This window comes from Chiloscyllium plagiosum, unplaced genomic scaffold (genome assembly GCF_037043375.1).
Source record: "Chiloscyllium plagiosum isolate Xiang-an unplaced genomic scaffold, Cpla_swu_hap1 HiC_scaffold_29, whole genome shotgun sequence".
In the NCBI taxonomy this organism is placed as follows: domain Eukaryota; kingdom Metazoa; phylum Chordata; class Chondrichthyes; order Orectolobiformes; family Hemiscylliidae; genus Chiloscyllium; species Chiloscyllium plagiosum.
The window spans coordinates 54,722,782-54,744,058 of record NW_028270167.1 but is presented as its reverse complement, the minus strand read 5'-3'; the positions used below and the strand labels follow the sequence as shown (position 1 = coordinate 54,744,058).

The window sequence follows — 21,277 nt, the reverse complement described above, 5'->3', positions numbered from 1 at the left end:
ATGCTGGACAAGAAAAACGCAAACTTAAACGGAAACAAAAGAGATTTTCACATAATGAGAGGTTTGAAGTGACGAAATCGGGGAAGCTCCCTCTTTCGAGTGAATCTACCAAATCAGTTAGAGCTACAAAACCACTAGTGAATGATTAAGAAAAGATTGAATGAGAGTTTCTTCCACTCAATAAAGTTATTGAAATCCTGAATGACTTTCTGGAAATAAAACGTAGATTTCTTATTTCATAGTGTTTTCAAAGACGCACGAACTAACATACAAGGAGGGAATTTACCATTGAAAGAAAGGAAACGTGTGGGTGTGGATTAATTTCGAATTTGTTTTTATTTTCAGACACAAAGGCATTTCAAGAATACGCACAGCTGAATAAGATTGAGTATAAAAAGTTCATGAACTTAAAAAGTGTAGCGTATTATTCAAGGTGAAGCATTGAAAATTGGGCTGATGTTCTAACATAACTGCAGATAGAAATTACATCCAAATGAGTAGCAATTGAATCATCACTTGGAGACGCAATGCTACTTTAAAGATTTGACCACATTCACATGATGTTAGGTATATTTCATGCTTTCTTATCTCCACCAAAAAGTAGACTCTGTCTTTTTTTTTGTGTTTTTCAACCTCTGTACGTTTCTGCAGCACACCATTTCAACTGAAAGATGCTCAGACTAAAATTGAATGCAATATTCAGGCAGTCCTATGCGACCAATCTTTTTTTATTATTATTACAATGATCTTTGCGAGTTTGCAACAAACTGCATAGCATGAAACCAGTTCACCATCTATCTTCCCGGAACTTAACGCAGTGCACATGGGAAACGTTGGCCATCTGCTGCAAAATCACCTTCGGCTCTCTCTGCACACATGTCTCTTCACGTTTTAAATATTTGCAGTGTGTTTGTTGATCAAGGAGTCATTATCCAGAAAAGGACATTATTCAATCCACAAAAACTGATACTTTCCCATAAACTTGGCTTTGCTCAATATCACCTACTAACCATACCCCTCACCAAGACGACAATTGAAGCTGCTCCATGTGAGGCTCAGACCTAAACCTTCGGCACAGCACAGCCCACTATACTGGCACAGAGATACCATGCACTGGTGACCTGCAGCACTTTGAGCGACACACTATTGCTTACCGCCACATTCCTGGTTGTACCTTAACGGTTGGGAAACCGAGTTTCTCTGATTCCATGGCTGGTAACTGCGATTATGCGATCATCTTCACTAATGGTTTTGACCCCGTGTGAGGCAAGTGGTGAGCTACTCATTGCAAAGATGGTTAGATTGTTAAAATGTACAACTTCAAGTTTTGCATTCACTAACCCATGAGCCTTTCATTTTTGTTTTTCAAATGTAGAAATCTTAAAATCTTCATCTTGAATAGACTCAATGACAGGTCTCCATTGTGTCTCTGGCATCAAATTCCAAAGTGGAAACCCCTCTGAATTCTTCCACCACAGTCCGCTGTTTGGGAAGTGTTCCTGTTTTCGGAAATGCACTTCCCCGTATGTTAACTGCTGCTCCCAGTATGCGCTCTGGCACTGCACTCATTTTCCTTCTGACACTTGCTCACTGTGTTGCTGAGATCATTCAGTGACTTGGTGTCGTACAGCCAGGAAAATGATACAGCTCAAGGTTTTTGCATTGTTGAATTCAATTGTCAGTTTAGCCTTATTTAGGATGTTGAAATTGTCAGTTCTGTGCACAAGTTCGTGTCAAAAATATCTGAGCGGAAGTAAGGTGCTCCGAATAATGACATTGAGCACTATGCGCTCACCTCCAGTCTGGAAAACAATTCCTCACAGACAATTTTACACCTTCTGCTGTCACGGGCTCTTCATTTTGTTGACTTCAAATCGCCACAGAATTCAACAGACCTTGTTACATAGTCATTTCTTCATTTTTCTTCAGATCATTGCGAGCAGGTTGTCATAGTGGGAGTGCGCTTGCCCCACAACCCAGAGGTCAGACCACACATTTGGAACTGTCTTGCGCTAATTGTAATTTCACCAACACCAGGGAGAAATATCTGCTGCTCTGCATAATTTACCTAATTCACTTACTCATGCAGACAGATGGGCCATGGTAGTGGGACGAGATGGCTGAGAGGTTAAAGCAGTGAACTGCTAACTCATGGTGCCCAGCACGCGTGGGTTCGAATCCCACTCTCGTCGCTGTTATCGATGATTTTCAGTGTTGCTACTTTTGCATGACCACAGCTGACTTCTTGAAATTGGAACTCCAATGGTCAGTTTCTATGCATTACGCCATTATAAAATCTCAAAGAATAATTTGAGCCTGTTGCCTAAACTGCATTGAAATGTGGATTGAATTGAAATAATAAAAAGGAACGCGTTTCTCTTTTCCAACTCAAGTTGCTGTGAAATTTTATCGTATGAAAGAGATTCAGGAAAATGAAATAATGAGAGATGCGAAGTGCATGTTTATGCAATGCGATTCTTAATAAGTGTTTTGTCAGATGAAATATGGAGCAGGTTGGGTAGAAGTGATTCATCTTGGTGAGAAGAGCACAGAGAGACAGCACAAAATAATGGTGATATTTCATAAAGGGAAGGGGATGGGTGTAGGGGCACCGAGAACTGGCTGCAAATGCAAAGTCGAGAATTGCCGATGTGGGTGCCGTGCATGGGCATGGACAGACTTACACACTGGTCTCGCCCTTTCCCCTTGGTCTCGCCAGTGATGAATGCCGAACATAAGATACAGATAAAGGCAAGATGTGGGAAGCAAGCTCCCTCTCGTTATGCACACACTGGATGCGTCACATTGAACTATGAACAGCTGGAGAAGTCAGCATGTTAACTGCAGGGAATGAACCCAAATTGTGTATCAACCGCAGATTAATGAAGCATAAGCATGAAAAAATGATATCAAGTGCCTTTATACGCATGTCATTAACAGATGTTTCTTTCTAATACGCGTGTGGCTGAAAGAAGAAGACACCACGTTTCAAGGTGGATGACAACAGTACCAATTTTGTCTTGAAATTGAGATCTATTTGATCACTTCACACAGTGAACAAGTTCAATTTAAATAATACAAATCACATTCCCTCACCTGGAATAAAAGTGTGATTTCATTACAAATATTGTCCTTGTGAAGTTATACTTACTCAACATGAAAAATAGGATGCAATTTTTATTGAACATACGTCAATTAGCACCATTATCTTACTTCGGATTGACTGCAAAATGTACATGCTAACTAACGTTTAAGAAAGAAAGTCTTTTGGAAATAACGATTCGGTGGTGATTAAGAATAAGATTAGGTTCTCATGATGTGGATATTCCGCCAATGTTTCCAGTGGTGGAAATGGTAAGTTGGCAGTCTTTCTATGATGGTATAGAGGGGTGTGAGCTGCCAGGGATGAGAGCTCCCACCTCATCTGGAGCAGCGTCTGTTGACATGGAGCAGGGAACTTTGTGACATCAGTCTGGGAGTTCCAAGCACACCTGGAGCAGTTATTATTGACATGAAACCGCAGGGAGCATTGGGACATCAGACTGGTAGATCCAACCTCAACTGGATCGCTTCTATTGACATGGAGCAGGGAGCATTGGGACATCAGACTGGGAGATACAACGTCAACTAGAGCAGCTTCGATTGACATGGAGCAGCAAGGAGCAATGGAACGTCAGATTGGGAGCTCCAACCTCACCTGGAGCAGCTTGCATTTACCTGGAAGAGGAGGGAGTATTGGGACATTAGGCTGGGGGAAAGGATATTCAACTATTTTAATCTGAAGTAAATTAGGTTTCAACACCTCAGATGTTAATTGATTTATGAAGAATCTCTCCCGGGAACTTAATTAATTCTATAGATATTAAAGACAAGTCCTGTAAATGTTCAACTCAGGAAAATGCATTGCTACAGAGAGAAATGTGAGTGATGTTTCAAGTCTTTGACTTTTCTTTTGTGGCCGACTCTGCACCGGATTAAATCACCGGAAGTACTTTTTCACTCATTTCATGTTATTCAGTTTTCTGCACATACAGAAAGGTCATTAACGTAATCTAAAGCTGAAAATTAATGGGAATATGCAATATTGTGATTAGGCTGGAGTTTATCTCTAATTATGGTGGGAACACAGCAAAGTAAGTTGTAATTTCCTCGATCAGCAGTGACCTCACTAATTGGCTGATCAGATTGTGAATGGTAGTTTTTTTTTTAAGGACAATTTGAAGTGAAACAATAATGTTGATTATCTTTGTTCTTTGTTCACCTTATGACTGTTACTGCTATTGCTCGTGTCCTTGTTTGCACCACAGCTCTGCAGCATGTAAAACCTCAGCTGTGCAGCTGGCCAGTGGTACAACCATTCGTGTAGCTGGCTACTGATCAGATGGTTGTAGCTTCGACTTTTACTTGGCGCAGTCGCATTGTGGAGATTCATCACACATCCAAACTAATCTTTCTTGCTAAACTGAGGTGGATTATATTTGAAATTTTCATCTCCACGAACGGAAATTCTTTCACTGTCTTCTATCAGTTAAACATTACCAAGAACAATCAGAGTTAAAAATTACACAATACCAGGTTGTATAGAACAGGCGTATTTGGAAACACCACTGTTCCATGCGGTGCTTCTTCATATGGTAGTTGTCAACTGCGGGATTCTAATCCGGCTTTGTGTGATTTTTAAATTTGTCCACCCCAGTGCAACACCAACACCTCCAAGTCATGGGTAACATCGACACCACGAACGGACGGTTAAAGTCCAGATGATCTTCCAAAAGATCACGCACGTTGACACACACATCAAGTTTCTGCAGAAAGAACCCACCTGATGAAGGAGCGGCTCTCTGAAAGATAGTGTTTCCAAATAAACCTGCTGGACTATGCCCTGCTGTTGTGTAATTTTTTAAAACTTTGTCTACCCAACTCAAACACTGGCACTTCCATATCATAGAGCACATCAGTCATGTCCCAGCGCTGTCAGAGAAGGCAATCCTGGAAAAGCCCCACACATTGTTCATAGGTACGCTTCGTTTTCAGAAACCAACCCACTCAATCGCTGCATCTCCTGTGTCTGAAAAGCACAGAAAAGAAATAGCTGAGACTCAGTTTTGACAGTTTTTTGAAACTCTTTGGAAGTGGAATCAGATGAGAATGAAGGATGAACTGTCCGACTGTGCAGGGAGAGGGAAGACACTTTTCCATTCTTTCAAGGGCTGGGGAATTGACTAATCTAAGGCATTAAACAGCTTCCTGGTAGAGCTGCTCTCTCTGCCTCAGGAAAAAGAAGTCCTGTTTAAAGAAGTCAAGAAGTTAAAAATCGCACAACACCAGATCATAGTCCAACAGGTTTAATTGGAAGCATTAGCTTTTGGAGAGCTGCTCCTTCATCAGGTCGTTGCGGACTACACAGTTGTAACATACAGAATTTATTGCAAAAGGTTACAGTGTGACGTAACTGATATTATACATTGAAAAAGAACTTGATTGTTTGTTAAGTCTTCCGTCTGTTAGAATGACTACGTTAGGTTCACTTCTTTCTTATGTAAATTGCGAAACTTTCTTTTCATAGTTACATTCTCAGGTGAACTTTAACAATTAATGTCAACCCAGATAATATGTTGAAGGTGTTAGTCCCTGTGTGCTCTGTCCGTGCCATAATGTTTAGACTGTCGCTAATCTAAAAATAAAACAACACGCTGCAGGCAAGGATGCTTTGAGACATGGTACATTGGTGAAACCGAACAGAGGCTACAGAACGGATGAATGGCGACTGCAAATCAATCAATAGGCGGTGTGCCCCTTCCAAGTTGGGGAACACTTCAGTGGTCCAGGACATTCAACCTCGGGCATTCGGGTGACCATCCTCCAAGGCAGACTTCGGAACAAGCAGCAGCTGAAAGTGCCCGAGCAGAGGCTGACAGCTAAGTTCGGTACCCATGGTGATGGCCTCAAGCGGGATCTTGGCTCATGTCAAAGTACAGGTGATCCCATTACTCTATCTACACAAACAGACCCTCCTACACACACATACACACACACACACACACACAAACACACACACACACACGTTTGTGGGGTGAATTTGTACTTACAGATTTACATTGTACTTTGCTCAAAAACTGTATGAATCCATGAAAGGCTGTGTTAACTCATTTTATAAAATTAGAATCAGTCTAAACATTATGGAACAGACAGCATCACACGGGGGCTGACACCAATTGTTAAAGTTCACCTGAGAATGTAAATTTAAAATAAAAAGTTTTGTGCTTTACATATGAAAGAAGTGAAGCTAACATTGTCATTCTAACAGATGGGAGACTTAGCAAACAATCAAGGTATTTTTCAATGTACAATTTCAGTTACATCACACTGTAAACTTGTGCTATAAATTCTGTGTCTTACAATTGTGTACTCCACAACCACCTGATGAATGGGCAGCGGTCCGAAAGCTACTATTTCCAGTTTAGTCTGTTGGAATATAACCTGGTGTTGTGTGATTTTCAAATTTGCACACCCCAGTGCAAAACCTGCATCTCCAAGTCATTCAATCGAGGCACTCTGGTCACAGAACCAACCTTTGTGCATTCAACTTATTAAATTCCAGAAAAAAACCTGAATGTTTCAGTAATGATCATTTTTGTAGTACTGAGCCTGAGCAGGCAAAGGCAACTGCTATCAGCGTTTAATCCCATTTGAATTCACCTCCGACATGAGATTCTCACTGACTCTGACAGAATTGCAATCTTTGCTGTTTAGTAATGTCAGGAATTCATGTTCAATTTACGACTTTCATAAGGAACAGCAAATATTTTTCCCTGACTGGAAGTCAACATTGTGAAATAGCAGTGAGTGAGCTGAATTTCAACACTTTTGCAACGAGGAAGACAGATGCAATGCTTGCAAATTTTCTTGGTGACTTTGTTTTTGCCATATTGATTCAGTTGAAAAATGACAGTTATTGAGTTTTTAAAAGTATGGCGAGAGGCTTTTCAGCCTATTGCATCATTATCAATCATCAAACATCTGGCTTGTAAACACAGTTTCCAGCACGTGACTCATCGCCTGGTGTGGTCTGACATTTCAAGTCTTCATTTAAATTGTTATTCAATTTCTTAAGGGCTTAAGTGGAACAGAAACACCTCTGTGAACGAACAGTTCTGAGAGAGAAACTCTTTCTCAGAGCCGTTTGTCAGTTTTCCTCATGATGCTGTGGAAAATGTTTCTGCACTCACATCTAAATTGGTTTACCCTGTTTCTTCTTCAGCTTCCGTATTCTTTTTATTAAATTATTTAGATTCCAGTACAGATACAAGGTGCAGGTTGCAGAAGTCACGTGTTTGCACTTTCACTGACACTCTGTCTCACGGGAGCTGCAGTCCTTCCCCACGCTGATTCAGATAGCACTGTCCTTCCTGTGACATATTCCATGGAGAATGGAAGGACAGGCATTAATAACCCGCACTTCGGAACGTTGCGACAGTTTTAAAACGTTGCACTGCCCCAGCGAGGAAATAAGCTCCTATCTCCCGCATAACATGCGGCGACACGAACCACTTTACTACCGAGGACAACAGTGTCAAAGGAGACCCTTCAGTCCGTTGTGGCTCCATTTGTCAAAAACAACTGGTTAACGACTCGAATCGTTTAGCCAATAACCTTGTAGTTATTGGCAGATCATATTCACATCTGAATATTTCTTCAGGTTATAAGGGTTCCTGCCTCTCTGACCCTGATGGACACAGAGTTGCAAATTCCAAAACCCGCCGGCCAATAATGCTTTTCCACACATCGACTTAAACCTTTCTTTCTTTCTCATTAAATTTCTGGCCCCCGTGATTGATCTCTCCGTCGATAGGAAACATTACTTTCAGTCTACCTTAGACATACACCTCATTATTTTGTACATCTGAACCATGCCTTCTCACAAATGCCTCTGCACGGTGACAAACAACCCCAGTCTGTCCTATCTCACTTCATGACGGAATCTCTTAAGCCGAGACACTATCCGAGTGAATCTCTCCCGTTCCTTTCCCAGTGTGATCACATCCCTGGACTCATGTGAATTGCAGACAATTGTCTAGGTAGAGCCGAAAGAACCTTTTTTTTTACATTCTGCACCAGCATGTGGTGTGGCTCTGCAGCATATTTCCCTAGCGGTCTGGAGTCACATGGAGGCCAGACCAGTTCAGGACGGCCGATTCCTTCCCTCAAGGCCTTCGGTGAAACAGATGGTTTTTTCAGACAACGGATTTAGCATATTCTTACTTGGAGGTATTTCTTGCATTTGTATTCTGCCATCGTCGTGGTGTGGTGAGAATCGAACCCATCTCACCAGAATATGACCTGGTCTTTTGTATTAACAATCCAGCGATAATACCAGTAGGCTATCGCAGAAAGCCGTCATGGCTGATCTTTTCCAATAGAGTCTCTTTTCCCCAATTATTCTCTGTGTTCATTTATTGAGCCTCACGTTCCAATAATCTCTGGTCCATGTCAGTAAAAGCTGCTAAAAGAGAATTGATCTCACAGCCACAATACCCAAACGGATCAAATGATTTGAAGGTGCCAATTAAGAGATTGGGGCAAGGTCGCCCAGCAACAGTGAGTGCAATGGTATCAACGTGCAAGTGTATGTTAGATTGTGCAATGCCTCAGTCAAATGGGACGAGGGACGGGAAAGAGAATGAAGGCGAGTGGGAGGGAGAGACATCTTCGAGAACTTGTGGGTTTAAATCCTGATACATGAATTTGAAATATCAGAGAACGAAATTCGATGGAAAACAAATTATCACCTCGGAGAACATTATCATGTAAAAACGAGTTATTTCTTACCGTGTTTCATCAAAATAAAACTTTGAGAGAGCTGACCGTTATGATGTGGATTCGATACGAAGTCGTGGCAATCACAACGCAGAAAACGAAATACTAAATCGTTACAGCACTCCACAGACCACGCTTGCCTACTGCAGCCAATATGGTCACAGAGGAAATGTCAGGAAGAATACACAATATCAGGACATAATGACAGGCATGTGGGAACTCAGAATGGGCTGAATCTTTCACTTTAACGTCCTCAGAGTCTGTGGAGATTTCTTTAATGAGAGTATTGGATAATGGGATTAATGAAACTCTCCAAACTCATGGGATAGTGCAGGATATTGTTGAAATGTATGCTCCAGTAGCGTTATAGTTTAACATCGGCCACTTCATCGCTTTGCCCACACAAGGCAATAACAACTGCTGCACACAATCGCATTTAATTCCAGTTCCAGACCCGGACTCAGAGAAACTGTGTGAAGCAGCCACGAAGATCCAATTGGATGTTGGGATGGAATGACGGGAGAGCGGCGCGTGCATTTCCGAGCTTGGGACTGCTCCTGGTCAAAAACGAGACGGAAGGGAATACTTGCCCCCATTTATAATATTATAGCCATAAGCAGTACATGTTCCTGATGCAACCAACTGCCGTATCTATAGCGTGTTAAACCTTTAACTTTGTGGTGACAATGTTCGAAATTTCATTTTCCTATTTGGATCAGTGTTCTTGACATTGGCAGTTGCAGCTGCTTATGCTTGCATCATCTCAGGATCAGCTTCTTGTTCCCAGTAAATACTGCAACCTGGAAAAGGTGGTGTTGTGGTTATATAATAAACGAGTCATTCTTCGGGACTCACACACGGATCTGGTAATGTTAAAGTTCGACGAATAAAACCTGGAATGAAAATCTGACCTCAGGAACAGAGAACATGACTTTAATTTCCTGCAATCCCATTCATGCATGGCCCTTATGCAGGGGATGCTACCATCTTTACCCAATCCTGCCTACTTGTGACTCCAGGTGCAGAACAACATAGCTGGCCCTTAATCCGAGAATGCCGACACTGTGGGTAGGCTGGCCATTCGGCCCATTCCAGTCGACACCATCCCTCCGAAGCACATCCTAACAGACCCACACTCCATACCTATTCCATTCCCCTTCATTTCCCATGGCTGATCCCAGTAACCCGAACACATTCAGACTGTGGGAGGAAACTCACACAAGCAAGGAGAGAATGTGCAAACTGCACACAGTCACACAAGACTGGGATCGAATCCATGTCTCTCATGCAGCGAGGCAGCAGCGAATCAGGATGAGAAACAAATGCTGTCCTGACCAGCGACATCCACACCGTGTGGATACATCAGGAAGAATAAAAACACATTCACAACTTGGTCAACGGGACTAACGTCTGTGTGGACATGATTTTAACCAATCGTTCACCCCGGGTAGATACAAGGACACCGATATCACAGAGAAACCAGGGCAATGCGGAATTCAAATACCTGCTGTAGTGGAAACTCACTTACTCAGTCAAACTGGGGGCAGACTGTTCAACAGTCCCGTGTGAAGGAAGGGCTCAATGAGCAATGCAAACTCCAGAGTAACCAGCAAGATTACATATCCCAGAAGGAGATCAATTAAACTGTCAACGCTGATGTTAATCCCAACCAGCTGCCGGTTTCATAGCGTCAAAGTCATAGACTCACGAAGCATGAAAACAGGCCTTTCACTCCTACCAGCTCATACTGAACATCATGCCAAACTAAACGAGTCGCATCTCTCGGTTCATGTAATTGCTGAGGGTTAATAATGCCCTTGTAATAATATTACTGCATTGTTAATATGAATGGCCAGATGTCATTCTGTGGACACGTCTTCCAATCTTGGCATGGCAGATGCTGGAATTTTATTTCAATAAATACCTAGAGTTGCAGAGTCTAATGATGACGTTGAATCAGTTGTTGTAGATCTGATTCACGAATGCCTGATAGGGAAGGAAACTGCCATACCTATCTGGTCTGGCTGGCATATGACTCCAGATCCATAATATCGTGGTTGATACTGAACTGCCCTCTGGGCAATAAATAATGGACTCGGCATAAATGAATAGCTTTTTTCTAATCCCACTGAAACTTTCCAATTCATTTATCGATCCAAATATCCTGTAAATATTGTAAATGTACTTTCATTCATCACTGTCTCAGGAATTGAATTGCACACATAAACCATCCTCCTTTTTAAAAAAGCCTCTCATGTCTTATTTTAAATATCTCTCTTTTCACATGAAACATTTACCCTCTCGTCTTGAAGTGTCGCTCCTTGGAGAAAAGACAGTTCAAGCTAACTCTATTCGAACTCTCAATAATTTACAAATGTCTATCAGGTCGCCTTTTAACCTCCAGTGCTCGAGTGAAAATATTCTCAGCCTATCCAGCCTTTCGTTATAACTCAAACCTTCCCCACTACAAATATGCTGGTACACCTGTTCTAAACCTACTCCAGCTGAATAATTTCCTCGCTATTACTGGGCGACAAGAACTGGACACAGTATTCCAGAAGAGGCCTCACACAATGTCCTATTCAACTTCAACATAACGTACCAACTCCTACACTCAAAGGACTGTGCAGCGCAGGCAGGATGACAATTCTTTATTAACCATTCTGTCTATATGTGAAGCAAACTAAAAAGAAATATTTAACTGCATCCCTGGCCTCCGTTTTCCACAACACTATGCAACGCCCTATCACTAATTGTATAAGCCCTACTCTTATTTGACGTAGCAAAATGCAATACCTTCCATTTATCCAGATTGAACTCCATGTGAAATATTTCAGCCCAAAGACGCATTGGATTAAGATCCTTCTGGAAACTTAGATCACCTTCTTTACAGTCTCCAATTCTGGTGTCCTCTGCAAGCTTATGAACCATGGCTTCTATGAGTTCCTTTGTTTTCTCATATAGGTCAATGATTTATACTTATTTGTCGGGGTCGTCATTTAGCAGTTTGCAAATCAGGTAATAATTGGTCATGTCGTTCACCATGAGGAAGAAAGCCATAGACTGCAGGGAGATTGTAAACAATTGGCAAGAAAATGCGTTGAAAGGAATTCAATCCAGTGAAGTGGGTGATAATGAATTTGGGGAGGAACAATGTTAAATGTGTGAATACTGAGTGGTTTAAAGTAATAAAAAAAAATTGGAGTAGATATTCACGAATTTTTGAAGTTGATTGGACAAGGGATCAAGTGGTCTCGAGGGGTTGGAGATACTTTCTGTTCTTGACCGCAGGTGGGAATATAAGAGCAGGGAAATGATGCTGGAACTTTAGCAACGGCCTATTCAATGGCCTATTCAAGATCAATAGACAGGGGAATCAGTTGGACGGAAGTGCGTACTGCAGGTGCTGGAAATCAGAATCAAGATTAGAGGGGTGCTGAAGAAGCACAGCAGGTCAGGCATCATCCGAGTTGCAGAAAAAATAACATTTCGAGCAAAAGCCCTTCATCAGGAATAAAGCTGGGAGCCTCGAAGGTGGAGAGATAAAGGGGAGAACTGAGTCTGGGAAGAATTTAGCTGAGAGTGCAAGGGGTGGATGGAGATGGGGTTAAAGGTGATAGGTCGGAGAAGAGGGTGGAGCGGATAGTTGGGAAGGAAGATAGACAGGTGCGACAGGTCAGTAGGATGGTGCCAAGCTAGAAATTTGGACCTCGGATAAGGTGGGCATGGGAAGATGAGGATACTGGTGAAGACCACGTTGATGCCCTGGGGTTGAAGGGTCCCGAGGTGGAAGATCTGGCGTCTAGTGGTGAGGGAATGGCGGTGGAGGAGACCCAAGAACTGAATGTCCGTGGGAGAGTCGGCGGGGGGGGAGGTAGTTGATGTTTTCGGTCATGGGGCATTGGGGTTGAATGTTGCGGGTGCCCTGGAAATGTTCTCTGAAGCGCTCTGCGAGAAGGTGTCTGTTGGCCCCAATGTAGAGGAGACTGCATCGCGAGCGACAGATGCAATAAATGACACGTGTGGAAGTGCACATGCACATTTGATGGATGTGGAAGGCTCATTGGAGCCTTGGAAGGATGTGAGAGGGAAGTTGTGGGTGCAGGTTTTGCAATTCCTGTAGTGGCAGGGGAAGGTGCCACGAGGGGAGGGTGGGTCATTGGAGGGCGTGGACTTGACTAGGTAGTCGTGGAGGAAACAGACTTTGTGAAAAGTGGATAGGGGTGGGGTTGGAAATATATCCCTCGAGGTCAGTGTTGCTGACACTTTTTACAAACCCACTGATTCCCACAGTTATCTGGATTATACCTCCTCCCACCCCACCTCTTGCGCAAATGTTACACTGTATTCCCAATTCCTCCACCTCAATCGCATCTGCTCCCAAAGGTCCAGCTCCACTACAGAACACACCAGATGGCCTCCTTCTTCAAAGACCGGAATTTCCCCTCCTATGTGGTTGCAGATGCCCTCCAACGCATCTCATCCATGTCCCATACCTCCGCCCATGAACCCCACACCTCCTACCACAACAAGGACAGAACACCCCTGGTCCTCATCTTCTCGCCCACCAACCTCCGCATAAATCACATCATCCTCTGACAGTTTCGCCACCTCTAAACGGATCTCACCACCAGGGATAGTTCCCCTCCCCACCCCTATCCACTTTCCGCCAAGACCATTCACTCTGTGACTACCTAGTCAAGTCCACGCCCTCCAATGACCCACCCTTCCCGCTTGGCACCTTCCCCTGTCACTGCAGGAATTGCAAAACCTGCACCCACATCTACCTCCCCAATTCTCTCTAAGGCTCTAATGGAGGCTTCCACATCCATCAAAGTTTCTCCTGCACTTCTACACATGTCATTTCTTGTATACATTCCTCCCGGTGCGGTCTCCTCTTAGTTGGAGAGAGGAGCTGTGTTCACACAGGGCACTTCAGCGAATATCTCCAGGATACCGCAAGAATCAACCCCAGTGCCCCATGGCCAAACATTTGAACTCCCCCTCCGACTCTCCCGAGGACATGCAGGTCCTGGGCCTCCTGTATCGCCACTGCCTCACTACCCGATGCCTGGAGGAAGAAAGACTCATCATCCGCCTCGGGACCCTTCTACCCTATGGCATCAATTTGGACTGCACCCGTTGCCTCATTTCCCCTCCCCTACCTTATCCCAGTTCCCACCTTCCAGCTCGACACCGTCCACCTGACTTGTCACACTGTGCATCTTCATTCCCACCTATCTACTCCAACTTCTTCTCTGACATGTCACGTTCACCCCCGCCTGCATCCACTTACAGGACTCTCAGCTACCTTCTCCCCAGCCCCACACCCTTCCCATTTATCTCTCCATCCCATATGCTCCCAGTCTCATTCCTGATGAAGGGCTTTTGTCCTGCTCCTCAGATGCTGCCGGACCTGCTGTGCTTCTCCAACACCACTGTAATCTTGAGAGGAGTCAGTTGATTGAGAGGGTTTTCGGATATTTTCTATTGTTGACCACAGGCTGTGGGTGATAGCAGAACTTTAGCAACAACCATTTTAGTGAACAGCCAAAGGACTGAGCACACGTCTGATCACGCATAAATCAACATTTTTCTTAAAATTGTTAGATAAAAGATGGAAGACTGAAGTATGCAACTTTGCCCATCAAGACCGTTTCACCAATGAGTTTATCACTGATTCCTTTCCAAGTCAGGGTGCTGTGGGCCTTGGAGGGTAACTTGAAAATGGTGGCGTTCCGTTGCATCTTCCAACCTTGTCCTTATAGTCAGTACAGCTGTTGAGCTTTGAAGGTTCTGTGAAAAATGCCCGAATGACTTACTCCAGTGCATCTTATAGTTGGTGCACTCTGGTACAATTGTGCCTTAGCGGTGAAGAGAATGAATATTGCAGGTATTTAAGAGAGTACAATCAAGTGACTGCATTGTCGTGGACCGTGTCCAGTTCCTAAAGTATTATTGAAGTTACACCCATCTAGGCAAATGGAGAGAGTTCGGTTCCACGTCTCATGTGTGCCTTGCAAACGATGGAGGATTCACGTGGCAATGAGTTCAGTTTATAATCAAAAAATGTCTCAAGAACATGTTGTTGTTGTCAAAGTGTTTATGTAGCCAGTTTCTATACGTTTTTCCCCGAAATAATAGCTCTATGGACGATTACACGGGGTAATTTGTTTACAGCAAAGTTATTGAATGTCAATGAGATATGCTTAGATTCTCATTTGTCAGAGTGATCATTACTCTATTTCGTCCTTGTGTGGACCAATCTGATTCCAGTCGCTGTCTGATTTCACGATCCAATTCCCGTCTGTGCTTGGAATTTCAACCGTTCTTCGCATAAATGTCTCCACCTGCCTTAATAATATGTAAGGACGCTGCAGGGGTCAGCAGAGATTTACGGACATGTTGTCAACACTGGAGAAAATGGAGCTTTGTGGAATGATTGGTTAGGCTCGGATTATTCTCCTTGAAACAAAGGAGGCGGAGTGGAGCTCTATAATCACATAATAACATTTATAAACGTTCAATATTCATGGGATCTTGACAGGGTAGTTACGGGCAGGTGGTTTCCCGTCTGGTATGAGGAGACCACCAGAGGACATGAACTCAGAATTAGATATTGCCTATTTAGTTCAGAAATGAGGAGTAATTTCTTTGCTCAGGGGCCAGTGAATCGGTGGAACTCCTTGCCGAAACTGTTGTTGAGGCTGAGTTGCTGTGTATTTTCAAACTGTGCCAGACAGATATTTAACCATAAAGACGATGATGCTTTGCCGAGGCAATGCAGGAGAATGGAGTTGAGGATTATCAGATCAGCCATTAGTTCGTTGAATGGTGGAGCAGACTCGATGGGCTGAAGGGCCGACTTCCAATCCTACATCATTTGGTCTAACGCCTTATTTTATTGATACCTTTAGAATTCTGTGGGGATAGGATTCAGTGATAGAAAAGGTTTCTCAAACTGATGAGACAGATCAGGATCTAGGCTCATAAGCTCATGAACAAGAAATGTGCTGTGGCCTGGAGACAACAAATGGCACTGGGCACACCGCAGATGGGTATGTGCAGAAGTTGTGTTTGCTAAAGAAAATTGGTGGACTGTTGCCAACTTGGTGATCATGCTGGATGATGGATTGCGGTATGATTCACACAGCAAAAGGTTGTGAAAGAATGAAAGATTCGTTTCATTGGAAAAGTTTTCTGCGTTTCCAATTCAATTGACTGTTTAAAATACTGATCAGAACTTTGTGTGGAGTATTACATTAAAATTCAAAATCCCACTGGATAAACCATTGCACCCGATCTCTCCTTATTTGTTTCACTTTCATTCGATGTAAATTCATAGACAGTCAAGATGGAATGAAAGGAGGAAAGAAACGTTGCCCTCCTTTTCATTATCCCAATTTAACTTACAACATAAACAAATTGGTGTATTTCTACTTTGATATGGTATCGATTTATCACCAATCTCCAGTGCAATGAAGGGAAAGAGCAAGATTCTCCATCCAATGCATACTAAAGATGCGAGGCACAAAGGGAAAACACAGCTGCGTTTGATAGAAGTAACAGCCAGAGTAGGATTCAAATCCACACATGCGCAATGGAAGAGCAACCCGTCGCCTTAACCTCTGGGCCACTTCAGCTCATTGCAAAGTGGCTCACATGTGACTCGGTCAAGATCACATATGGTGCACCGAGGGGATAAGAAATTCCCTGAGCGGAATCGAAACCACACCAGTATATTTCTGCTTTCAGCGAATAATAATACCAGCAAAATCCAAGGAATTGACCTCTTCCTTGGAAGGGATACCCTTGTCCTTGATTTATTCCGAGTCGGAACTGTCTCAGAATGAAACAGCAAACATGAAATTCCCGTCACATTCACACGCACATTTAGTCTTGACGCATAATTTCTTCAGACAGTTTCTCTCTCACGTGAAGCAGTATACATGGAGAGAGAATTGAAGGTGATATTTTAGCTCGATGGTCTTTCTCATATGGTTGAACCTGAACTGGGTAAAATTCCCGGACATGCAGTTTTGATCGTTCTTTTTATTAATTTTGCTGCAACTTCACTCTGTTCATTGCAATGATCGGAAGTGAATTGGATTTATATGATTGGAAAGTTTAATGTTGTATTCAATTTGCTCCGAAATTATTTCAGCTTAAAGAAAATACTGATGAGAAAATACAGAAGGTTAAACTACAAAACAAGATGCCAGTTTTGAGGTCAGTTACTTTGGCAGATTTCAGTGTTTATCAAATTAACCCAACATCATGCCGATTATCCTCCCATCTTTAACCCATGGGATTAAAGAAGGAAATCGATCTCCAAGAGACAGGTCATTTCCTATTCATTATTGAATATCTTCACGTGACAATATACAAAATCTGCTCAGTTCCATTTATAACGTTTCACGTGGAAAATTAATAGAAATCTTTCAAAACTCTATTTATTTTGCCGAATCTTATTCAGCTGCATTCGTTTCCGATATTTATTTACATCTAAAGTCGTCCAAAGTAGACATTATTTCCTCGCACCTTCCACCCCCCCCCCACCCCCCCACCCCCCACACACCTTACTTTTACACTTTTACCTGACCACAGGCTGACTCTCTCCTGGTGAAACTCACTGCTTCTGTGTCTCTAAATGTGCCTTTCTAAATATTTTGGAAACGGTTTCTCTGAGTGACAGAAAATCTGCTCCCATCATTTCTGTGTCCAACATCAATGGCCTTGAAATCCTGACGATCAGAAATTTGCGAACTTGAAAGAATGAATTTACCAACTATTTACTTTCTCCAAACCTCAAATCCTCTGGAAAACTTCCATTCGTTTTTCCTTGGTTCAGTTTCAAATTTTCCAACCCACAAATAAATAAAATTCCATTCCCACTAAACGCCGTCAGCATTGTCTCGAATGTCTTAGCAGCCCAGTAAACGTTGGCAGTGTCCTCGCTGATAGAATCACAGATTCCCTACAATACAGAAAGTACAATTCACCCAATCGAGTCTGTAGGGACACTCTGAACAGCACCTCAACCAGACCTAGCACCTGCCTCTATCCCTGCAGGCCTCTGGCTTGTGATTTCAAATAAACCTGCTGGAATAAAACCTCGCATCGTGTGACTGCTGACCTTATCACTGCGTTACCCATGTCTAATTCAATTAACTGACTGAATTCACTCCCTGGACACATCAGGGCAATTTAACATGTCCAATCCACCTACCATACCGACTTTCGAGCAGTGCGAACCACCGAGCAAATGTACCATCACATTGAACACTAGCTGTATCATGTGTAATGGCTTTTCACACTGGTAACTCATCCTAGTGAAAGCAAGCTGCGCCCATCAACCGGAATTCAATGCATCCAAACGCGGTTCTACGCTGTACAACCTCATTAGTGCTGCTGGAAATGTTCCTGCACTCAAGTCTGAATGGGTTTGCTCAGTTTTCTTCCTCAGATTCCTGCTTTAAATAAACATATCAGTCAGGAACAAATCTATATAATGGTTTTCATTGCAACACAAACACAATGTGCAGGTTGCAGAAGTTACGTGTTTGCACTTTCACTGACACTCTCTCTCCCCAGGAGCTGCAGTCCTTCCCGTGCTGATTCAGACAGCACTGTCCTTCCTACATAGAACATAGAAGAATACAGCGCAGTACAGGCCCATGGGACCTCGATGTTGCGCAGATCCAAGCCCACCTAACCTACACTCGCCCACTATACTCCATATGCCTATCCAATGCCCGCGTAAATGCCCATAAAGAGGGAGAGTCCACCACTGCTACTGGCAGGGCATTCCATGAACTCATGACTCGCTGAGTAAAGAACCTACCCCTAACATCTTTCCTGTACCTACCGCCCCTTAATTTAAATATATGCCCCCTCGTAATAGCTGACCCCATACGTTGGAAAAGGTTCTCACGGTCAACCCTATCTAAACCCCTAATCATCTTGTACACCTCTATCAAGTCACCCCTAAACCTTCTTTTCTCCAATGAAAACAGCCCCAAGTGCCTCAGCCTTTCCTCATACGATCTTCCTACCATACCAGGCAACATCCTAGTAAACCTCCTCTGCACCCGTTCCAGTGCCTCCACATCCTTCCTATAGTATGGCGACCAAAACTGCACACAATACTGCAGATGCGGCCGCACCAGAGTCTTATACAACTGCAACATGACCTCAGGACTCCGGAACTCAATTCCTCTACCAATAAAAGCGAGTACGCCATATGCCTTCTTCACCGCACTATTTACCTGGGTGGCAACTTTCAAAGATCTGTGTACATGGACACCAAGATCCCTCTGCTCATCCACACTACCAAGTATCCGACCATTAGCCCAGTACCCCATCTTTTTGTTACTCCTGTGACATGTCCCATCGAGAATGGAAGGCCAGGCATTAATAACCTTCACTGGGGAACAGAGCGACAGGTTTAAAACATTTACGATGCCCCCAGCGGAGAATTGAGCCCTGTGACAGGAGGGGACACGAACGACGGTACTGTGGAGGACAACAAAATCGAAGGAGGTCCTTCAGCCTTTTGTGGCTGCCCTTGTCCAACATAACTGCTAAACGACCTGAATCAAGATTTCCATCATTTAGCCCATAGTCTGATATGTCTTGGCATCACAAATTCACATCTGTTGTTTTTTTCCAGTTTAGAAGGGTTTCCGCCTCTCTGACCGTTTCCGCACATATAATGAAACCTTACTGCCTTTTCCCGAAATCTCTTCGCCCCAGTGTTAGATCCCTCCATCAATTCGAAACGCTTCTTTCAGTGTATTCTATCCACATCCTTCATTATTTTGTACATCTCAGTTGTGTCTTCTCCAATCTCCTCTGCTCGGCGACAAACAACCCAGTCTGTCCAATCTCTCATCATAACTGAAACTCTTCAGACCAGACAATATCCCATTGAATCTCTCCTGCAACGTTCCCAGTGCGATCACATCATTGCTATACTATGAATTGCAGAACTGCACACAGTAATCTAGCTAGAGCCGAATTAACTTTTTTTTTCCTATTCTGTTACAGTATGAGGGCGTCGCTGGTTCGGCAGTATTGATTGTGATCCCTAATTACACAGCGAGCAGTTGAGGCTCAATCGTACTGCAGTGAGTCGAGAGTCACATCGAGACCCGACCAGGTAAGAATAGCAGGTTCCTTCCTCAAAGGACGTCAGTGAACCCGATGGCTTTGTTTTTCTCAACAATTGACCATGGATGTATAGGTGTTATTAGATTCGTAATTCCAGATATTTATTGAATCTCAATTCTAACACCTGACATGGTTGGAGTCAAACCCGGGTCCCTGGTTCATTTGCTTGGTGTCTGAGTTAACAGTCCAGTGGAAATAGCGCTCGGCCATTGCAGAAAACCCGTGAAACTAATCTTTCGCAATGAAGTCATTTTTCCTCGATATCGTCCTGTGTCATTTTCCTGAGCTTGACCGCCAATAATCGCAAGTCCATGTCAGTAAAAGCTGCTGCCTGAGGATTGGCCTCACAACAGCGGTAACCAAATGGATCAACTGGTCTGCAGGTCCCGATGGTGGGGTTGGGGCATGTTCATGCAGCCACATTGACCACAGCAGCACAGAGTGAACAGTATCAATGTGAGAGTCAGTTTTAGATTCTGCAGTGCCTCAATGAAATAGGAAATGACTCCACAACCATATGATGAAACAGCCGCGCTCCGAAAATTAGTGCTCAGTTAAACCTGTTACATCGGCTACTTCACCAGTTTCCCCCCCACAAGGCAGTAATCACTGCTACCACATAGTCCAAATTCACAGCCCCAGAATCAGAGGAATTGAGTGGCGCAATCAAGAAGATCCAACTGGAAGTCGGGATGGGGATGAGGTCGCACAGATACTCGAGGACTCCAGTGACCCAACCGGTGAATGCACGGTATTTCTATGACGTTTTAGAGGCGCAAGAAATTCCGAGGTTGGGAGTGCTCCTGGTCAAAGGCGGGGCAGAAGGAATTTTTTTTCCAGTTTATAGCAATCTATAGTGCATGTTGCTGAGACAGCTGAGTGCCACAACTGCAGCGTGTGCGGCTGGTTTGAAGTTTGAAATTGCTTCACAATCACCAACTTGCCTGGAATGAATTGCTTTCACCATTTTCATTTCCAATTGTTTAATATCTCCCTGCAGTCTGCTGATTTCTTCCTCATGGTTAATTGCATGACTAACTGTTGTATGATCTGCACACTGCTACATCTCGGCCACTACAGGTAAATATGAATCATTGATTTATATGAGAAAACAGTGGAACTCACTGCAGGCATGCTTCGTAGGTTTGCAAGCGATACCAAAATTGAAGACATTGAGGAAGATTATATAAGTTTCAAAAGGATCTCATTCCAATGATTCGTTGGGCTGAAAAATGTAACATGGAGTTCAATCTGGATATATGAAAGGTATTGTATCTTGGTACAACAA

General features: G+C 43.3%; 1 non-coding gene across 1 annotated transcript; it reads left to right on the top strand.

The window, feature by feature from the left end:
* The first annotated feature begins 2,110 nt into the window (after positions 1–2,110).
* trnas-gcu (transfer RNA serine (anticodon GCU)) lies at positions 2,111–2,192 on the top strand. Its single transcript has one exon. It is a non-coding gene; the product is annotated as a tRNA-Ser (tRNA).
* Positions 2,193–21,277: the final 19,085 nt, after the last annotated feature.